This window comes from Carcharodon carcharias, chromosome 26 (genome assembly GCF_017639515.1).
Source record: "Carcharodon carcharias isolate sCarCar2 chromosome 26, sCarCar2.pri, whole genome shotgun sequence".
Taxonomy (NCBI): domain Eukaryota; kingdom Metazoa; phylum Chordata; class Chondrichthyes; order Lamniformes; family Lamnidae; genus Carcharodon; species Carcharodon carcharias.
This window is the reverse complement of record NC_054492.1, coordinates 31,254,818-31,273,756: the sequence shown is the minus strand read 5'-3', so window position 1 is coordinate 31,273,756 and position 18,939 is coordinate 31,254,818.

The following is an 18,939-nucleotide window of genomic DNA, read 5'->3' as shown; positions in this document are numbered from 1 at the left end:
TCGCTAACCTACACTGGCCCCCATCACCCCTGCGGTCACTGTCCAACACTGTGCTCACTGACCTGCACTGCACTCACTGAACAACACTGGCCCCCATCGCCTCTGCACTCGCTGACCAACACTGCACTCGCTGACCAACACTGCACTCGCTGACCTACACTGCGTTCACTGACTAACACTGGCCGCCAGCACCCCTGCACTCGCTGATGTACACTGCGCTCACTGACTAACACTGGCCCCCATCACCCCTGCGCTCGCTGGCCAACACTGCGCTCGCTGAACAACACTGGCCCCCATCAGCCCTGCACTCACCGACTAACACTGTGCTCGCTGATCTACACTGCACTCACTGACCAACACTGGCCCCCATCACCCCTACACTCGCTGACCAACACTGCGCTCGCTGACCTACACTGCGCGCGCTGACCGACACTGGCCCGCATCACCCCTGCGCTCGCTGATCTACACTGCGTTCGCTGACCAATGTTGCACTCACTGACCAACACTGTGCTCATTGACCAACACTGTGCTGACTGACCAACAATGCACTCGCTGACCTACACTGCACTCACTGACCAATACTGCGCTCGCTGACCAACAGTGCGCTCGCTGACCAACGCTGCACTCGTTGTCCAGCACTGCGCTCGCTGACCAACACTGCGCTCGCTGACCAACACTGGCCCCCATCACCCCTGCGCTCGCTGACCAACACTGTCCCCAATCAACACTGCGCTCGCTGATCTACACTGCGCTCGCTGACCTACACTGCGCTCGCTGATTAACACTGCGCTCACTGACATACAGTGCGCTCGCTGACCAACACTGCGCACGCTGACCAACACTGCACTCGCTGACATACACTGTGCTTGCTGACCAACACTGCGTTCGCTGACCAACACTGGCCCCCATCACCCCTGCGCTCGCTGACCAACACGGCGCTCGCTCACCAACTCTGCGCTCGCTGATCTACAATGCGCTCGCTGACCAACACTGGCCCCCATCACCCCTGCGCTCGCTGATCTACACTGCGCTCGCTGACCTGCACTGCGTTCGCTGACCTACACTGCGCTCGCTGACCAACACTGCGCTCGCTGACCAACACTGCGCTCTCTGACCTACACTGCACTCGCTGAACAACACTGCACTCACTAATCAACACTGGGCTCACTGACCAACACTGGCCCCCATCACCCCTGCGCTCTCTGACTACCACTGGCCCCCATCATCGCTGCGCTCGCTGATCTACATTGCGCTCGCTGACCTACACTGCGCTCACTGACTAACACTGAGCTCGCTGACCAACACTGCACTTGCTGACCTACACTGTGCTCCCTGACCCACACTGCACTCGCTGACCAACACTGCGCTCGCTGAACTTCACTGCACTCGCTGACCTACACTGCACTCGCTAACCTACACTGGCCCCCATCACCCCTGTGCTCGCTGACCAACACTGCGCTCGCTGATCTACACTGCGCTCGCTGACCAACACTGGCCCCAAGAACCCCTGCGCTCCCTGATCTACACTGCGCTCGCTGACCAACACTGGCCCCCATCACCCCTGTGCTCGCTGATCTACACTGTGTTCGCTGACCTGCACTGCGCTCGCTGACCAACACTGCGCTCGCTGACCAACGCTGCACTCGCTGACCAACACTGTGCTCGCTGACCTACACTGCGCTCACTGACTAACACTGCGCTCGCTGACCAACACTGCGCTTGCTGACCTACACTGTGCTCCCTGACCCACACTGCACTCGCTGACCAACACTGCGCTCGCTGACCTTCACTGCACTCGCTGACCTACACTGCACTCGCTAACCTACACTGGCCCCCATCACACCTGTGCTCGCTGACCAACACTGCGCTCGCTGATCTACACTGCGCTCGCTGACCAACACTGGCCCCAAGAACCCCTGTGCTCCCTGATCTACACTGCGCTCGCTGACCAACACTGGCCCCCATCACCCCTGTGCTCGCTGATCTACACTGTGTTCGCTGACCTGCACTGCGCTCGCTGACCAACGCTGCACTCGCTGACCAACACTGTGCTCGCTGATCAACACTGCACTCACTGACCAACACTGCACTCGCTGACCTACACTGCACTCACTGACCAACACTGCGCTCGCTGACCAACACTGGCCCCCATCACCCCTGCACTCGCTGACCAAAACTGCGCTCGCTGACCAACACAGCGCTCGCTGATCTACGCCGCGCTCGCTGACCAACACTGGCCCCCATCACCCCTGCGCTCGCTGATCTACACTGCGGTCGCTGACCTACACTGCGCTCACTGACCAACAGTGCGCTTGCTGACCAACGCTGCACTCGTTGTCCAACACTGCGCTCGCTGACCAACACTGCGCTCGCTGACCAACACTGGCCCCCATCACCCCTGCGCTCGCTGACCAACACTGTACCCAATCAACCCTGCGCTCGCTGATCTGCACTGCGCTCGCTGACCTACACTGCGCTCGCTGACCTACACTCCACTCGCAGACCTACACTGGCCCCGGTCAGCCCTGAGCTCGCTGTCCAACACTGCACTCACTGACCTACACTGCACTCGCTGAACAACACTGGCCCCCATCACCCCTGCACTCGCTGACCAACGCTGTGCTCACTGATCTACACTGCGCTCGCGGACCAACACTGGCCCCCATCACCCCTGCGCTCGCTGATCTACACTGCGGTCGCTGACCTACACTGTGCTCGCTCACCAACAGTGCGCTCGCTGACCAACGCTGCACTCATTGTACAACACTGCGCTCGCTGACGAACACTGCGCTCGCTGACCAACACTGGCCCCCATCACCCCTGTGCTCGCTGACCAACACTGTCCCCAATCAACCCTGCGCTTGCTGATCTACACTGCATTCGCTGAACTACACTGCGCTCGCTGACTAACACTGTGCTCGCTGACCAACAATGCGCTGACTGATCTACACTGCGCTCGCTGACCTACACTCCACTCGCTGACCTACACTGGCCCCCATCACCCCTGCGCTCGCTGTCCAACACTCCACTCACTGACCTAAACTGCATTCACTGACGAACACTGGCCCCTATCACCCCTGCCCTCGCTGACCAACACTGCACTCGCTGACCAACACTGCGCTCGCTGATCTACACTGCGCTCGCTGACCTACACTGCACTTGCTAACCTACACTGGCCGCAATCACCCCTGCGCACGCTGACCAACACTGCACTCGCTTACCTACACTGCGCGCGCTGACCTACACTGTGCTCGCTGACCAACACTGCCCTCGCTGACCCACACTGCGCTCGCTGACCAACACTGCGCTCGTTGAACAACACTGCACTCGCTGGTCAACACTGGGCTCGCTGACCAACACTGGCCCTCATCACCCCTGCGGTCGCTGACCAACACTGCGCTCGCTGATCTACATTGCGCTCGCTGACCTACACTGCGCTCACTGACTAACACTGCGCTCGCTGACCAACACTGCGCTTGCTGACATACACTGTGCTCACTGACCCACACTGCGCTCGCTGACCAACACTGCGCTCGCTGACCTACACTGCACTCGCTGACCTACACTGCACTCGCTAACCTACACTGGCCCCCATCACCCCTGCGGTCACTGTCCAACACTGTGCTCACTGACCTGCACTGCACTCGCTGACCAACACTGGCCCCCATCGTCTCTGCACTCGCTGACCAACACTGCACTCGCTGACCAACACTTCACTCGCTGACCTACACTGGCCCCCATCACCCCTGTGCTCGTTTACCAACACTGCACTCGCTGAGCAACACTGCGCTCCGCTGACAAACACTGCACTCTCTGACCAACACTGCACTCGCTGATCTACACTGGCCCCCATAACCCCTGTGCCTGCTAACCAACACTGCGCTCACTGACGTACACTGCGCTCACTGACCAACACTGGCCCCCATCACCCCTGCACTCGCTGACCAACACTGCACTCGCTGACCAACACTGGCCACCATCACCCCTGCACTCGCTGACCAACACTGCACTAGCTGTCCTACACTGCGCTCGCTGACCAACACTGGCCCCCATCACCCCTGCGATCGCTAATCAACACTGCGTTCGCTGACCTACACTGCGCTCGCTGACCAACACTGGCCCCCATAACCCCTGCACTCGCTGACCAACACTGCGCTCACTGACCAACACTGCACTCGCTGACCTACACTGCGCTCACTGACCTACAGTGCACTCACTGACCAACACTGCACTTGCTGACCTACACTGCACTCGCTGACCAACACTGCGCTCGCTGACCAACACTGGCCCCAATCACCCCTGCCCTCGCTGACCAACACTGCACTCACTGACCAACACTGCGCTCGCTGATCTACACTGCGCTCGCTGACCTACACTGCGCTCGCTGATCTACACTGCGCTCGCTGACCAACACTGCTCTCGCTGACCCACAATGTGCTCGCTGAACAACACTGCGCTCGCTGACCAACACTGCGCTCGTTGACCTACACTGCACTCGCTGACCAACACTGCACTCGCTGATCAACACTGGGCTCGCTGACCAACACTGCACTCGCTGACCTACACTGCGCTCACTGACTAACACTGGCCCCCAGCACCCCTGCACTCGCTGATCTACACTGCGCTCACTGACTAACACTGGCCCCCATCACCCCTGCGCTCGCTGACCAACACTGCGCTCGCTGAACAACACTGGCCCCCATCAGCCCTGCGCTCACTGACCAACACTGTGCTCGCTGATCTACACTGCACACACTGACCAACACTGGCCCCCATCACCCCTGCACTCGCTGACCAACACTGCGCTCGCTGACCTACACTGCGCTCGCTGACCGACACTGGCCCGCATCACCCCTGTGCTCGCTGATCTACACTGCGTTCGCTGACCTGCACTGCGCTCGCTGACCAACACTGCGCACGCTGACCAATGCTGCACTCACTGACCAACACTGTGCTCGTTGACCAACACTGTGCTCACTGACCAACAATGCACTCGCTGACCTACACTGCACTCACTGAACAACACTGCGCTCGAAGACCAACACTGCGCTCGCTGATCTACATTGCGCTCGCTGACCTACACTGCGCTCACTGACTAACACTGCGCTCGCTGACTAACACTGTGCTCGCTGACCAACAATGCGCTGACTGATCTACACTGCGCTCGCTGACCTACACTCCACTCGCTGACCTACACTGGCCCCCATCACCCCTGCGCTCGCTGTCCAACACTCCACTCACTGACCTAAACTGCATTCGCTGACGAACACTGGTCCCTATCACCCCTGCCCTCGCTGACCAACACTGCACTCGCTGACCAACACTGCGCTCGCTGATCTACTCTGCGCTCGCTGACCTACACTGCACTTGCTAACCTACACTGGCCACAATCACCCCTGCGCACGCTGACCAACACTGCACTCGCTTACCTACACTGCGCGCGCAGACCTACACTGTGCTCGCTGACCAACACTGCCCTCGCTGACCCACACTGCGCTCGCTGACCAACACTGCGCTCGTTGAACAATACTGCACTCGCTGGTCAACACTGGGCTCACTGACCAACACTGGCCACCATCACCCCTACACTCGCTGACCAACACTGCGCTCGCTGACCTACACTGCGCGCGCTGACCGACACTGGCCCGCATCACCCCTGCGCTCGCTGATCTACACTGCGTTCGCTGACCAATGTTGCACTCACTGACCAACACTGTGCTCATTGACCAACACTGTGCTGACTGACCAACAATGCACTCGCTGACCTACACTGCACTCACTGACCAATACTGCGCTCGCTGACCAACAGTGCGCTCGCTGACCAACGCTGCACTCGTTGTCCAACACTGCGCTCGCTGACCAACACTGCGCTCGCTGACCAACACTGGCCCCCATCACCCCTGCGCTCGCTGACCAACACTGTCCCCAATCAACACTGCGCTCGCTGATCTACACTGCGCTCGCTGACCTACACTGCGCTCGCTGATTAACACTGCGCTCACTGACATACAGAGCGCTCGCTGACCAACACTGCGCTCGCTGACCAACACTGCACTCGCTGACCTACACTGTGCTTGCTGACCAACACTGCGTTCGCTGACCAACACTGGCCCCCATCACCCCTGCGCTCGCTGACCAACACGGCGCTCGCTCACCAACTCTGCGCTCGCTGATCTACAATGCGCTCGCTGACCAACACTGGCCCCCATCACCCCTGCGCTCGCTGATCTACACTGCGCTCGCTGACCTGCACTGCGTTCGCTGACCTACACTGCGCTCGCTGACCAACACTGCGCTCGCTGACCAACACTGCGCTCTCTGACCTACACTGCACTCGCTGACCAACACTGCGCTCATTGATCTACACTGCACTCGCTGAACAACACTGCACTCACTAATCAACACTGGGCTCACTGACCAACACTGGCCCCCATCACCCCTGCGCTCTCTGACTACCACTGGCCCCCATCATCGCTGCGCTCGCTGATCTACATTGCGCTCGCTGACCTACACTGCGCTCACTGACTAACACTGAGCTCGCTGACCAACACTGCGCTTGCTGACCTACACTGTGCTCCCTGACCCACACTGCACTCGCTGACCAACACTGCGCTCGCTGAACTTCACTGCACTCGCTGACCTACACTGCACTCGCTAACCTACACTGGCCCCCATCACCCCTGTGCTCGCTGACCAACACTGCGCTCGCTGATCTACACTGCGCTCGCTGACCAACACTGGCCCCAAGAACCCCTGTGCTCCCTGATCTACACTGCGCTCGCTGACCAACACTGGCCCCCATCACCCCTGTGCTCGCTGATCTACACTGTGTTCGCTGACCTGCACTGCGCTCGCTGACCAACACTGCGCTCGCTGACCAACGCTGCACTCGCTGACCAACACTGTGCTCGCTGACCTACACTGCGCTCACTGACTAACACTGCGCTCGCTGACCAACACTGCGCTTGCTGACCTACACTGTGCTCCCTGACCCACACTGCACTCGCTGACCAACACTGCGCTCGCTGACCTTCACTGCACTCGCTGACCTACACTGCACTCGCTAACCTACACTGGCCCCCATCACACCTGTGCTCGCTGACCAACACTGCGCTCGCTGATCTACACTGCGCTCGCTGACCAACACTGGCCCCAAGAACCCCTGTGCTCCCTGATCTACACTGCGCTCGCTGACCAACACTGGCCCCCATCACCCCTGTGCTCGCTGATCTACACTGTGTTCGCTGACCTGCACTGCGCTCGCTGACCAACACTGCGCTCGCTGACCAACGCTGCACTCGCTGACCAACACTGTGCTCGCTGATCAACACTGCACTCACTGACCAACACTGCACTCGCTGACCTACACTGCACTCACTGACCAACACTGCGCTCGCTGACCAACACTGGCCCCCATCACCCCTGCACTCGCTGACCAAAACTGCGCTCGCTGACCAACACAGCGCTCGCTGATCTACGCCGCGCTCGCTGACCAACACTGGCCCCCATCACCCCTGCGCTCGCTGATCTACACTGCGGTCGCTGACCTACACTGCGCTCGCTGACCAACACAGCGCTCGCTGATCTACGCCGCGCTCGCTGACCAACACTGGCCCCCATCACCCCTGCGCTCGCTGATCTACACTGCGGTCGCTGACCTACACTGCGCTCACTGACCAACAGTGCGCTTGCTGACCAACGCTGCACTCGTTGTCCAACACTGCGCTCGCTGACCAACACTGCGCTCGCTGACCAACACTGGCCCCCATCACCCCTGCGCTCGCTGACCAACACTGTACCCAATCAACCCTGCGCTCGCTGATCTGCACTGCGCTCGCTGACCTACACTGCGCTCGGTGACCTACACTCCACTCGCAGACCTACACTGGCCCCGGTCAGCCCTGAGCTCGCTGTCCAACACTGCACTCACTGACCTACACTGCACTCGCTGAACAACACTGGCCCCCATCACCCCTGCACTCGCTGACCAACGCTGTGCTCACTGATCTACACTGCGCTCGCGGACCAACACTGGCCCCCATCACCCCTGCGCTCGCTGATCTACACTGCGGTCGCTGACCTACACTGTGCTCGCTCACCAACAGTGCGCTCGCTGACCAATGCTGCACTCATTGTACAACACTGCGCTCGCTGACGAACACTGCGCTCGCTGACCAACACTGGCCCCCATCACCCCTGTGCTCGCTGACCAACACTGTCCCCAATCAACCCTGCGCTTGCTGATCTACACTGCATTCGCTGAACTACACTGCGCTCGCTGACTAACACTGTGCTCGCTGACCAACAATGCGCTGACTGATCTACACTGCGCTCGCTGACCTACACTCCACTCGCTGACCTACACTGGCCCCCATCACCCCTGCGCTCGCTGTCCAACACTCCACTCACTGACCTAAACTGCATTCACTGACGAACACTGGCCCCTATCACCCCTGCCCTCGCTGACCAACACTGCACTCGCTGACCAACACTGCGCTCGCTGATCTACACTGCGCTCGCTGACCTACACTGCACTTGCTAACCTACACTGGCCGCAATCACCCCTGCGCACGCTGACCAACACTGCACTCGCTTACCTACACTGCGCGCGCTGACCTACACTGTGCTCGCTGACCAACACTGCCCTCGCTGACCCACACTGCGCTCGCTGACCAACACTGCGCTCGTTGAACAACACTGCACTCGCTGGTCAACACTGGGCTCGCTGACCAACACTGGCCCTCATCACCCCTGCGGTCGCTGACCAACACTGCGCTCGCTGATCTACATTGCGCTCGCTGACCTACACTGCGCTCACTGACTAACACTGCGCTCGCTGACCAACACTGCGCTTGCTGACATACACTGTGCTCACTGACCCACACTGCGCTCGCTGACCAACACTGCGCTCGCTGACCTACACTGCACTCGCTGACCTACACTGCACTCGCTAACCTACACTGGCCCCCATCACCCCTGCGGTCACTGTCCAACACTGTGCTCACTGACCTGCACTGCACTCGCTGACCAACACTGGCCCCCATCGTCTCTGCACTCGCTGACCAACACTGCACTCGCTGACCAACACTTCACTCGCTGACCTACACTGGCCCCCATCACCCCTGTGCTCGTTTACCAACACTGCACTCGCTGAGCAACACTGCGCTCCGCTGACAAACACTGCACTCTCTGACCAACACTGCACTCGCTGATCTACACTGGCCCCCATAACCCCTGTGCCTGCTAACCAACACTGCGCTCACTGACGTACACTGCGCTCACTGACCAACACTGGCCCCCATCACCCCTGCACTCGCTGACCAACACTGCACTCGCTGACCAACACTGGCCACCATCACCCCTGCACTCGCTGACCAACACTGCACTAGCTGTCCTACACTGCGCTCGCTGACCAACACTGGCCCCCATCACCCCTGCGATCGCTAATCAACACTGCGTTCGCTGACCTACACTGCGCTCGCTGACCAACACTGGCCCCCATAACCCCTGCACTCGCTGACCAACACTGCGCTCACTGACCAACACTGCACTCGCTGACCTACACTGCGCTCACTGACCTACAGTGCACTCACTGACCAACACTGCACTTGCTGACCTACACTGCACTCGCTGACCAACACTGCGCTCGCTGACCAACACTGGCCCCAATCACCCCTGCCCTCGCTGACCAACACTGCACTCACTGACCAACACTGCGCTCGCTGATCTACACTGCGCTCGCTGACCTACACTGCGCTCGCTGATCTACACTGCGCTCGCTGACCAACACTGCTCTCGCTGACCCACAATGTGCTCGCTGAACAACACTGCGCTCGCTGACCAACACTGCGCTCGTTGACCTACACTGCACTCGCTGACCAACACTGCACTCGCTGATCAACACTGGGCTCGCTGACCAACACTGCACTCGCTGACCTACACTGCGCTCACTGACTAACACTGGCCCCCAGCACCCCTGCACTCGCTGATCTACACTGCGCTCACTGACTAACACTGGCCCCCATCACCCCTGCGCTCGCTGACCAACACTGCGCTCGCTGAACAACACTGGCCCCCATCAGCCCTGCGCTCACTGACCAACACTGTGCTCGCTGATCTACACTGCACACACTGACCAACACTGGCCCCCATCACCCCTGCACTCGCTGACCAACACTGCGCTCGCTGACCTACACTGCGCTCGCTGACCGACACTGGCCCGCATCACCCCTGTGCTCGCTGATCTACACTGCGTTCGCTGACCTGCACTGCGCTCGCTGACCAACACTGCGCACGCTGACCAATGCTGCACTCACTGACCAACACTGTGCTCGTTGACCAACACTGTGCTCACTGACCAACAATGCACTCGCTGACCTACACTGCACTCACTGAACAACACTGCGCTCGAAGACCAACACTGCGCTCGCTGATCTACATTGCGCTCGCTGACCTACACTGCGCTCACTGACTAACACTGCGCTCGCTGACTAACACTGTGCTCGCTGACCAACAATGCGCTGACTGATCTACACTGCGCTCGCTGACCTACACTCCACTCGCTGACCTACACTGGCCCCCATCACCCCTGCGCTCGCTGTCCAACACTCCACTCACTGACCTAAACTGCATTCGCTGACGAACACTGGTCCCTATCACCCCTGCCCTCGCTGACCAACACTGCACTCGCTGACCAACACTGCGCTCGCTGATCTACTCTGCGCTCGCTGACCTACACTGCACTTGCTAACCTACACTGGCCACAATCACCCCTGCGCACGCTGACCAACACTGCACTCGCTTACCTACACTGCGCGCGCTGACCTACACTGTGCTCGCTGACCAACACTGCCCTCGCTGACCCACACTGCGCTCGCTGACCAACACTGCGCTCGTTGAACAATACTGCACTCGCTGGTCAACACTGGGCTCGCTGACCAACACTGGCCCTCATCACCCCTGCGGTCGCTGACCAACACTGCGCTCGCTGATCTACATTGCGCTCGCTGACCTACACTGCGCTCACTGACTAACACTGTGCTCGCTGACCAACACTGCGCTTGCTGACATCCACTGTGCTCACTGACCCACACTGCGCTCACTGACCAACACTCCACTCGCTGACCTACACTGCACTCGCTGACCTACACTGCACTCGCTAACCTACACTGGCCCCCATCACCCCTGCGGTCACTGTCCAACACTGTGCTCACTGACCTGCACTGCACTCGCTGACCAACACTGGCCCCCATCGTCTCTGCACTCGCTGACCAACACTGCACTCGCTGACCAACACTTCACTCGCTGACCTACACTGGCCCCCATCACCCCTGTGCTCGTTTACCAACACTGCACTCGCTGAGCAACACTGCGCTCCGCGGACAAACACTGCACTCTCTGACCAACACTGCACTCGCTGATCTACACTGGCCCCCATAACCCCTGTGCCTGCTAACCAACACTGCGCTCACTGACGTACACTGCGCTCACTGACCAACACTGGCCCCCATCACCCCTGCACTCGCTGACCAACACTGTACTTGCTGACCAACACTGGCCACCATCACCCCTGCACTCGCTGACCAACACTGCGTTCGCTGACCTACACTGCGCTCGCTGACCAACACTGGCCCTCATAACCCCTGCACTCGCTGACCAACACTGCGCTCACTGACCAACACTGCACTCGCTGACCTACACTGCGCTCACTGACCTACAGTGCACTCACTGACCAACACTGCACTTGCTGACCTACACTGCACTCGCTGACCAACACTGCGCTCGCTGACCAACACTGGCCCCAATCACCCCTGCCCTCGCTGACCAACACTGCACTCACTGACCAACACTGCGCTCGCTGATCTACACTGCGCTCGCTGATCTACACTGCGCTCACTGACCTACACTGCACTCGCTGCCCTACACTGCGCTCGCTGACCAACACTGCACTCTCTGACCTACACTGCACTCGCTGACCAACACTGCGCTCTCTGACCGACACTGCACTCGCTGACCAACACTGCGTTCGTTGATCTACACTGCACTCGCTGAACAACACTGCACTCGCTAATCAACACTGCGCTCGCTGACCATCACTGGCCCCCATCATCCCTGCGCTCTCTGACTACCACTGGCCCCCATCACCGCTGCGCTCACTGATCTACATTGCGCTCGCTGACCTGCACTGCGCTCACTGACTAACACTGAGCTCGCTGACCAACACTGCGCTTGCTGACCTACACTGTGCTCCCTGACCCACACTGCACTCGCTGACCAACACTGCGCTCGCTGACCTTCACTGCACTTGCTGACCTACACTGCACTCGCTAACCTACACTGGCCCCCATCACCCCTGTGCTCGCTGACCAACACTGCGCTCGCTGATCTACACTGCGCTCACTGACCAACACTGGCCCCAAGAACGCCTGCGCTCCCTGATCTACACTGCGCTCGCTGACCTACACTGCACTCGCTGACCAACACTGGCCCCCATCACCCCTGTGCTCGCTGATCTACACTGTGTTCGCTGACCTGCACTGCGCTCGCTGACCAACACTGCGCTCGCTGACCAACGCTGCACTTGCTGACCAACACTGTGCTCGCTGACCAACACTGCGCTCACTGACCAACACTGCACTAGCTGACCTACACTGCACTCACTGACCAACACTGCGCTCGCTGACCAACACTGGCCCCATCACCCCTGCACTCGCTGACCAACACTGCGCTCGCTGACCAACACAGCGCTTGCTGACCTACACTGTGCTCCCTGACCCACACTGCACTCGCTGACCTACACTGCACTCGCTAACCTACACTGGCCCCCATCACCCCTGCGCTCGCTGATCTACACTGTGTTCGCTGACCTGCACTGCGCTCGCTGACCAACACTGCGCTCGCTGACCAACGCTGCACTCGCTGACCAACACTGTGCTCGCTGACCTACACTGCGCTCATTGACTAACACGGCGCTCGCTGACCAACACTGCGCTTGCTGACCTACACTGTGCTCCCTGACCCACATTGCACTCGCTGACCAACACTGCGCTCGCTGACCTTCACTGCACTCGCTGACCTACACTGCACTCGCTAACCTACATTGGCCACCATCACCCCTGTGCTCGCTGACCAACACTGCGCTCGCTGATCTACACTGCGCTAGCTGACCAACACTGGCACCAAGAACCCCTGTGCTCCCTGATCTACACTGCGCTCGCTGACCAACACTGGCCCCCATCACCCCTGTGCTCGCTGATCTACACTGTGTTCGCTGACCTGCACTGCGCTCGCTGACCAACACTGCGCTCGCTGACCAACGCTGCACTCGCTGACCAACACTGTGCTCGCTGACCAACACTGTGCTCACTGACCAACACTGCACTCGCTGACCTACACTGCACTCACTGACCAACACTGCGCTCGCTGACCAACACTGTGCTCGCTGATCTACACTGCGCTCGCTGACCAACACTGCGCTCACTGATCTACACTGCGCTCGCTGACCAACACTGGCCCCCATCGCCTCTGCACTCACTGACCAACACTGCACTCGCTGACCAACACTGCACTCGCTGATCTACACTGCGCTCACTGACTAACACTGGCCCCCAGCACCCCTGCACTCGCTGATCTATACTGCGCTCACTGACTAACACTGGCCCCCATCACCCCTGCACTCGCTGACCAACACTGCGCTCGCTGATCTACACTGCGTTCGCTGACCAAAACTGGCCCTCATCACCCCTGCACTCGCTGACCAACACTGCGCTCGCTGATCTACACTGCGTTCGCTGACCAACACTGGCCCCCATCACCCCTTTGCTCGCTGATCTACACTGCATTCGCTGACCAACACTGTGCTCGCTGACCAACACTGCGCTCACTGACCAACACTGCACTCGCTGACCTACACTGCACTCACTGACAAACACTGCACTCGCTGACCAACACTGGCCCCTATCACCCCTGCACTCGCTGACCAACACTGCGCTCATTGAGCTACACTGCGCTCGTTGACCAAAACTGGCCCCCATCACCCCTGCGCTCGCTGATCTACACTGCGGTCGCTGACCTACACTGCGCTCGCTGACCAACAGTGCGCTCGCTGACCAACGCTGCACTCGTTGTCCAACACTGCGCTCGCTGACCAACACGGCGCTCGCTGACCAACACGGCGCTCGCTGACCAACACTGGCCCCCATCACCCCTGCGCTCGCTGACCAACACTGTCCCCAATCAACACTGCGCTCGTTGATCTACACTGCGCTCGCTGACCTACACTGCGCTCGCTGATCAACACTGCGCTCGCTGACCTACAGTGCGCTCGCTGACCAACACTGCGCTCGCTGACTAACACTGCACCCGCTGACCAACACTGCGCTCGCTGATCTACACTGCGCTCTCTGACTAACACTGGCCCCCAACACCGCTGCACTCACTGATCTACTTTGTGCTCGCTGACCTACACTGCGCTCACTGACTAACACTGCGCTCGCTGACCAACTCTGTGCTTGCTGACCTACACTGTGATCACTGACCCACACTGCGCTCGCTGACCAACACTGCGCTCGCTGACCTACACTGCACTCGCTGACCTACACTGCACTCGCTAACCTACACTGGCCCCCATCACCCCTGCGGTCACTGTCCAACACTGTGCTCACTGACCTGCACTGCACTCACTGAACAACACTGGCCCCCATCGCCTCTGCACTCGCTGACCAACACTGCACTCGCTGACCAACACTGCACTCGCTGACCTACACTGCGTTCACTGACTAACACTGGCCGCCAGCACCCCTGCACTCGCTGATCTACACTGCGCTCACTGACTAACACTGGCCCCCATCACCCCTGCGCTCGCTGACCAACACTGCGCTCGCTGAACAACACTGGCCCCCATCAGCCCTGCACTCACTGACCAACACTGTGCTCGCTGATCTACACTGCACTCACTGACCAACACTGGCCCCCATCACCCCTGCACTCGCTGATCTACACTGCGTTCGCTGACCAATGTTGCACTCACTGACCAACACTGTGCTCATTGACCAACACTGTGCTGACTGACCAACAATGCACTCGCTGACCTACACTGCACTCAGTGACCAACACTGCGCACGCTGACCAACAGTTCGCTCGCTGACCAACACTGGCCCCCATCACCCCAGCGCTCGCTGACCAACACTGTCCCCAATCAACACTGCGCTCGCTGATCTACACTGCGCTCGCTGACCTACACTGCGCTCGCTGATTAACACTGCGCTCACTGACATACAGTGCGCTCGCTGACCAACACTGCGCTCGCTGACCAACACTGCACTCGCTGACCTACACTGTGCTTGCTGACCAACACTGCGTTCGCTGACCAACACTGGCCCCCATCACCCCTGCGCTCGCTGACCAACACGGCGCTCGCTCACCAACTCTGCGCTCGCTGATCTACAATGCGCTCGCTGACCAACACTGGCCCCCATCACCCCTGCGCTCGCTGATCTACACTGCGCTCGCTGACCTGCACTGCGTTCGCTGACCTACACTGCGCTCGCTGACCAACACTGCGCTCGCTGACCAACACTGCGCTCTCTGACCTACACTGCACTCGCTGACCAACACTGCGCTCATTGATCTACACTGCACTCGCTGAACAACACTGCACTCACTAATCAACACTGGGCTCACTGACCAACACTGGCCCCCATCACCCCTGCGCTCTCTGACTACCACTGGCCCCCATCATCGCTGCGCTCGCTGATCTACATTGCGCTCGCTGACCTACACTGCGCTCACTGACTAACACGGCGCTCGCTGACCAACTCTGCGCTTGCTGACCTACACTGTGCTCCCTGACCCACACTGCACTCGCTGACCAACACTGCGCTCGCTGAACTTCACTGCACTCGCTGACCTACACTGCACTCGCTAACGTACACTGGCCCCCATCACCCCTGTGCTCGCTGACCAACATTGCGCTCGCTGATCTACACTGCGCTCGCTGACCAACACTGGCCCCAAGAACCCCTGCGCTCCCTGATCTACACTGCGCTCGCTGACCAACACTGGCCCCCATCACCCCTGTGCTCGCTGATCTACACTGTGTTCGCTGACCTGCACTGCGCTCGCTGACCAACACTGCGCTCGCTGACCAACGCTGCACTCGCTGACCAACACTGTGCTCGCTGACCTACACTGCGCTCACTGACTAACACTGCGCTCGCTGACCAACACTGCGCTTGCTGACCTACACTGTGCTCCCTGACCCACACTGCACTCGCTGACCAACACTGCGCTCGCTGACCTTCACTGCACTCGCTGACCTACACTGCACTCGCTAACCTACACTGGCCCCCATCACACCTGTGCTCGCTGACCAACACTGCACTCGCTGATCTACACTGCGCTCGCTGACCAACACTGGCCCCAAGAACCCCTGTGCTCCCTGATCTACACTGCGCTCGCTAACCAACACTGGCCCCCATCACCCCTGTGCTCGCTGATCTACACTGTGTTCGCTGACCTGCACTGCGCTCGCTGACCAACACTGTGCTCGCTGACCAATGCTGCACTCGCTGAGCAACACTGTGTTCGCTGACCAACACTGCACTCACTGACCAACACTGCGCTCGCTGACCAACACTGGCCCCCATCACCCCTGCACTCGCTGACCAACACTGCGCTCGCTGACCAACACAGCGCTCGCTGATCTACGCCGCGCTCGCTGACCAACACTGGCCCCCATCACCCCTGCGCTCGCTGATCTACACTGCGGTCGCTGACCTACACTGCGCTCACTGACCAACAGTGCACTTGCTGACCAACGCTGCACTCGTTGTCCAACACTGCGCTCGCTGACCAACACTGCGCTCGCTGACCAACACTGGCCCCCATCACCCCTGCGCTCGCTGACCAACACTGTACCCAATCAACCCTGCGCTCGCTGATCTACACTGCGCTCGCTGACCTACACTGCGCTCGCTGACCTACACTGCACTCGCAGACCTACACTGGCCCCGGTCAGCCCTGAGCTCGCTGTCCAACACTGCACTCACTGACCAACACTGCACTCGCTGAACAACACTGGCCCCCATCACCCCTGCACTCGCTGACCAACACTGCGCTCGCTGATCTACACTGCGTTCGCTGACCAAAACTGGCCCCCATCACCCCTGCACTCGCTGACCAACACTGCGCTCGCTGATCTACACTGCGTTCGCTGACCAACACTGGCCCCCATCACCCCTTTGCTCGCTGATCTACACTGCGTTCGCTGACCAACACTGTGCTCGCTGACCAACACTGCGCTCACTGACCAACACTGCACTCGCCGACCTACACTGCACTCACTGACAAACACTGCACTCGCTGACCAACACTGGCCCCTATCACCCCTGCACTCGCTGACCAACACTGCGCTCATTGATCTACACTGCGCTCGTTGACCAAAACTGGCCCCCATCACCCCTGCGCTCGCTGATCTACACTGCGGTCGCTGACCTACACTGCGCTCGCTGACCAACAGTGCGCTCGCTGACCAACGCTGCACTCGTTGTCCAACACTGCGCTCGCTGACCAACACGGCGCTCGCTGACCAACACTGGCCCCCATCACCCCTGCGCTCGCTGACCAACACTGTCCCCAATCAACACTGCGCTCGTTGATCTACACTGCGCTCGCTGACCTACACTGCGCTCGCTGATCAACACTGCGCTCGCTGACCTACAGTGCGCTCGCTGACCAACACTGCGCTCGCTGACTAACACTGCACCCGCTGACCAACACTGCGCTCGCTGATCTACACTGCGCTCTCTGACTAACACTGGCCCCCAACACCGCTGCACTCACTGATCTACTTTGTGCTCGCTGACCTACACTGCGCTCACTGACTAACACTGCGCTCGCTGACCAACACTGTGCTTGCTGACCTACACTGTGATCACTGACCCACACTGCGCTCGCTGACCAACACTGCGCTCGCTGACCTACACTGCACTCGCTGACCTACACTGCACTCGCTAACCTACACTGGCCCCCATCACCCCTGCGGTCACTGTCCAACACTGTGCTCACTGACCTGCACTGCACTCACTGAACAACACTGGCCCCCATCGCCTCTGCACTCGCTGACCAACACTGCACTCGCTGACCAACACTGCACTCGCTGACCTACACTGCGTTCACTGACTAACACTGGCCGCCAGCACCCCTGCACTCGCTGATCTACACTGCGCTCACTGACTAACACTGGCCCCCATCACCCCTGCGCTCGCTGACCAACACTGCGCTCGCTGAACAACACTGGCCCCCATCAGCCCTGCACTCACTGACCAACACTGTGCTCGCTGATCTACACTGCACTCACTGACCAACACTGGCCCCCATCACCCCTGCACTCGCTGATCTACACTGCGTTCGCTGACCAATGTTGCACTCACTGACCAACACTGTGCTAATTGACCAACACTGTGCTGACTGACCAACAATGCACTCGCTGACCTACACTGCACTCAGTGACCAACACTGCGCTCGCTGACCAACAGTGCGCTCGCTGACCAACACTGGCCCCCATCACCCCAGCGCTCGCTGACCAACACTGTCCCCAATCAACACTGCGCTCGCTGATCTACACTGCGCTCGCTGACCTACACTGCGTTCGCTGATTAACACTGCGCTCACTGACATACAGTGCGCTCGCTGACCAACACTGCGCTCGCTGACCAACACTGCACTCGCTGACATACACTGTGCTTGCTGACCAACACTGCGTTCGCTGACCAACACTGGCCCCCATCACCCCTGCGCTCGCTGACCAACACGGCGCTCGCTCACCAACTCTGCGCTCGCTGATCTACAATGCGCTCGCTGACCAACACTGGCCCCCATCACCCCTGCGCTCGCTGATCTACACTGCGCTCGCTGACCTGCACTGCGTTCGCTGACCTA